Source organism: Bactrocera oleae, chromosome 3 (genome assembly GCF_042242935.1).
Source record: "Bactrocera oleae isolate idBacOlea1 chromosome 3, idBacOlea1, whole genome shotgun sequence".
Lineage (NCBI taxonomy): Eukaryota > Metazoa > Arthropoda > Insecta > Diptera > Tephritidae > Bactrocera > Bactrocera oleae.
In genome coordinates this window covers 10,000,001-10,005,047 of record NC_091537.1, presented here as the reverse complement: position 1 = coordinate 10,005,047, position 5,047 = coordinate 10,000,001, and positions in this window count along the sequence as shown.

Here is a 5,047-nt window from a genome sequence, read left to right as displayed (position 1 = left end):
CTATTATTTTCTTTTTTATAATAAATGCAAAATTTTAATGTGAAAATACTTTCACTTGGCAATCATTTCAAAAGGAATGCGTTTAGCGGTTTGTATATGTTTTGTTTTTTTACTAAGAAACGAAGTGGTAATTGAAACATCAATTTGTTATTGGCAAGCAGCAAACGAAAGGCGTAGTCTTAAAAATAAAGCGCGCTTACCTGTTGCTACTCGCAGCCTGCTAAGCAATTATGTGCGCCTGGTAATTTAGTGCGCTGCAAAAATGTGAAATTTTGATCGATTTCGTTGATTTTGTTGGTCCGCACAATAGAGGGGACCACCAACTGCATATATTTTGTGTGCTTAAAGCTTTTGACAATTTTGCAAAATATATAAACTACAATCACAATGTAGCAGCTCAGCTCGCTTGTTGTTGGCATAATTTATGCAGCAGCTTTTAATTAGCGCCCTACGTTATTTCATGATCGCCTGGTGATCCAGATGTAATTTTTACTTTCGATAATTTTTTTTAATAAAGAAATTAAAGTTTGTGACAATAACGACTCTTTTTTTTATCAGTTGCGTTCGCCTAAGTTTAGTGTGCTAAATAAAAAATGTAAAAACTTGCTCTATTTCACCAATTTTAGTAGCTTACAATAAAATTAGATTAAATACGATATATTTTTTGTTTCAAAATATTACTTTCCTAATGTTATTGTTTATTTATTAAACTCAATTGTTTATTTATTTAAATTTTAAGTAAATCCAAGCTTTGTGCCTAATCACCCTGTAGTCGCGCTTATCATTTGTTGCTGCTATTATTAACGCTCATACTTGAGTTGTTCTGTATTTTACCTCCTATTTTGCATGTTCGCCTGTTGATTTATCGGTTACCTTAAAGCGGTGCTTTTTAATCCTTTGTAATCTTGTAGTGTAAATTTTTTACATGGCAACCCTTTTTTAATCGAGGAATGCATGTAGCGGTTGCTGTGTTAGTATGTTTACTCAGCGAAAATGTGATAATCGAAACGATCTTTTGTGGTTATCCAGCTGAAGTTGAGTGTGTGGAATCTGGCTGCCTTCTGTGCGGTTATGTTCGCCTGTTAGATCAGCGATATTAAAGAAAACTGAAAAATTGCGAACTTCGTGTTGGGGTTAGTTATGTGTGTGTTGGTTGTGTTACGTTTTAAGATTCGTGAACCACTTCGTTCACTATTTTAGGATGTGGCTTATTATGCGGGAAATAAAATGGAATATTTGTTTTTCGACTCTCAAGACGTTTTTATATACGTTATTTGAACTTTCAGTAGTCAAATCGATTGTAAGCATAAATAATTATAATTAAAAAACTTCATATAAATAAAAAAATATATGCATATTTATTTAAAGAAATGTATAGATAATAAAAAAAGGTCTTAAAAATAGAATAATAATAAAATAAATAAATATATTTAAAAAAAAAGTAATAAATTAAAACATTTTAAAAAATTAATAAAAGCATAAAAAGTATCCAAATTTTTAGCAAACCCAGCACACTGTGCATACCACCTACCTCATTGCTTTGCCACTTGCTCGTTGTCTTCACATACAATATTAGCTAATTTATTGCAAAGCAGCACTGTCGCACATAATGGAAAAATAACAATAATAACAACAACAACAATATTTTACATTTATACAAATAATTTATTTCAGTTTATTTCCGTTTCGTTAGACAATGGCTGACCGCGTTTATGTTACATACGTAAATATATATATTTCGAATTCAAATATGTTGCATACATATAATATGTTTATATATTTATTTGTATGCTTGTTTATTTTAAATGTTAATGAGTATGCTATAACATTTGTTTTTAAGTTAATTATGCGCTTAGATTTTAGCTGTAAACGAATACAAAAACAAGTACAAATTTCATGCGTTTCCATATACATATTTAATTAATGCGTTCAAGTGTATTTGAGTGTATATGTACGTGTGTGTTTTGGAGTAAGAAAGTATGTGTGTTTTTGAGAGTATATGTTGCAGCGCCTTGTTAATTTTGTGACATATAATTTATTGAAAATTCCATAGAAAAGTGGGGCCTTTGACTATAACAGTATTAACGGTATACTCTAACAAATCTGTTTGGTTAGGAATTTGGTTTTGAAATTATAGTGGTTTTGGTGTAACTTCACGCTATATGCAGTTATAAGTTATATGTATGCATATATATGTACACATTAGGGTGATCCTTGAAAAAATGAATTGTACGATGCTTTTTAGATTATTCGCTTTAGAGCAAAAATTTTTCCATATAAAATTTGGTAAAGATGTTTGGCGATTAAGAAATTTGAACTTTGTTCTCTCTAAACTTTAAATTTTGTTCAAATTTTATAAGCACATTGGCTACTGTGTATGAGAAAAACTGTAGTAAAATTTTTGGCACAAATAAGAACCAACCTATGTGCATATGCTTGTTTGTATGTATATGTTCACGTATATACCCTATAGCATTTAAAAGTAATAATAAAAATATATTACTACGAGTATGTGTGAAGCGCTCAAATAATAAAATTATATGTAGTTATATATGTTTGTATGTATGTAGTTTTTTTTTAAATATCCATTTTGCTTAAAATATATTTCTAATGTACAAATTTTCACATATTATACATAGAGATATTGTTTTTTGTTATTGTATTTTATTTTAAATTTTATTATATAATTTGGCATGTAGCTTTAGCACATATATATTTTGGCACGTAACAACAATTAGCGCGTACAATTAGCTTTTACAATCGTACCCATTTTTATCTGGTTATGTAATTATAAGTTAACTGTTTATATGCATAGACCGTTATTATGTAAATATTTCTATAGCATAAAATATAATGATTTTTATACTCGAGTTTTCTCTAAATTTTGCTGCTTTAAGCATTTGCAACGCACATTTGTTATTGTTGTTTTCATTTATTTTCGTCATAAATTGTTCTATTATCAAAATTCACAGTACATACATAAATATATTAATTTCAATTATATTTTTGCTTTATTTACTTTAGCCGAATTCATAGAAACTTACATACATATATTTTCAATACAATTTCAATATTTGAGGCATTTCAGGAAATGAAATCTGTGAAATTTTCGATTTTCATTTATGTACGTACATAGATGTGTGTAAATATTAAATAAATGTTCGGAATACATAACAGGAAGCTGTATTCATTATTGAAAATTTATAAAAAAAAAAAAGAAACTAAATAAAAAAGGGAAGCATCATATAAAAATTTAATAACAAAGATAAAAGAAAAATAAAAATTAAGGTTAATTAAAATAACATATTTCAAAAAATTTAGTATACATATATAAAAATACAAATAAATAAAATCAAATAGAAAAAATATTTTAAAAAAATTAAAAATTTTTAAGTTAAATAAAAAAATTCAATTAAATTAAAAAATAAATAAAAATTAAATTAATTAAAATTAGGTAAAGAACATCAAATAAAAAATTAAATTTATAAAATGTCAAAAAAAAGTGAGCAAAAGAGAGAAAAACTAAAAATTTAAATTAAGTCAAAAACTGAAAGTTGAATAAAAAAAGTATATACATAAAAAACAATTAATTAAATAAAAACATATAACTAAAAAATATTTAAAAAATTTAAAAAAAAATTAGAATTTTCAAGTAAAAAAATAACAATATTAAAAAAGTTAAAAGCTTAAGTTAAATAGAAAAATTAAAATCAAATAAAAATTTAAAAGTAAACAAACAAATAAAAATTAAGTGGAGAAATAAGAAATTAAAATTAAATACAAAACTAAAAGTTAAATGAAAAACTTATATATTAAAAAAAATGTATTTAAAATGAATATAATATATATGTATTAATATATTAAAAAAAAAAAACTTAAAGTTAAATCAAAAAATTAAAATAAAATAACAAATTAAAATTATCTAAATAAATAATAACAAAAATAAATAAATTAAACCAAATAAAAATTAAATGAAATAAAAAAAAATTAAATAAAAATAAAAAAATTAAAGTTAAATAAAAAAATTTCACACCGTCGATAGAGATGCTAAAAGCATTTGTTCCCAGTGAATATGTTTTTATAGCTTCACGGACGGACAGACAGTCACCCGGATTTCAACTCGTCTCTTCATTCTGATCATTTACACATACATAACCCTATATCTAACTCGATTAGTTTTAGGTTTTACAAACAACCGTTAGGTGCACAAAACTATTGTATTATACTCTGTAGCAACGAGTTGCGAGCGTATAATAATCAAAATGAAAAGAGAAAAAATTAAAAGTTGATTAAAAAAATTAAAATGAAACAAACAAGATTAAAATTAATTAAATAAATAATAATTAAAATCAAAGACAGCTAGAAGTTAACTAAAAAATAAAAAGTTAATATTAAAAATTAAAATTAAACAAAGAATTAAAAGCTAAATATAAGAGAATTTATGAAAAAATTAAAATTAAATAAAAACAAAATTAAAATGATCTCAATTAAAAAAAAAAAGTTAAAAAAAAATAAAACATACAAAATATACGTATGTATGTATATGTACATGCATTTAGTGATCGTTAAAACCTTATTATAGTCATCCTTTAGAACGCAACTTCTGACATTTATGTATGTATGGAGAATTTAGTATTTCTCTGTTTAAAATTTTGAACTTTTTGAATAAAGCTTAAAACAAAGTTTTTACATTAATTTTATTAAAAGGACATAGAGTTTAAAATTTTTCTTCTAATTATTTTTTGATTTTACATAAAAACTCACATCTTAAAAAAAGAGCTTCAGTAATGTTAATGTGTCTAAACTTTGTCATGGTGACACCGACAAAATCAATTTCCCGCAGGAAGTAAAAAAAAAAAACGAGACAACACTGTACAAAATATAGTTATTTTATATAATAAATTAGTTTTTGTTTATTTCAGTTGCAAAATCTGCCGCTTCTGCAACAATTCTATTTTGCTAATAATGGCTAAGTGAATATGATATCGAGCGAAATCGAAATGCAAAATCTTCATATTTTTGTTCCAAGAATAAATAGGTATTAAAA